Source organism: Anarrhichthys ocellatus, unplaced genomic scaffold, assembly GCF_004355925.1.
Source record: "Anarrhichthys ocellatus isolate YVR2014 unplaced genomic scaffold, GSC_Weel_1.0 scaffold51, whole genome shotgun sequence".
Classification (NCBI taxonomy): Eukaryota; Metazoa; Chordata; class Actinopteri; order Perciformes; family Anarhichadidae; genus Anarrhichthys; species Anarrhichthys ocellatus.
In genome coordinates, this window is record NW_022280081.1 from 940,802 (window position 1) to 941,054 (window position 253).

Here is a 253-nt window from a genome sequence, read left to right on the forward strand (position 1 = left end):
ATCTAAAGCATTCTATTCGGCATACATTTAGTGCTGCATTTTACAATTCATTTTTTTTATTTCAAAATAATTTAGCCCATACTGTGTATATATACAGCATACATATGTACATATGTATGAGCTAATGAGTGGATTTATGGAGTTGTCTACAGACAGGGAAAGAGAGATAGCTGACAAATGATAGCTCCTCTATCTTTTACACTCGGACCCCCCCCCCCCCCCCCCCCCCCCCCCCCCCCCCACCCCCCCCCCC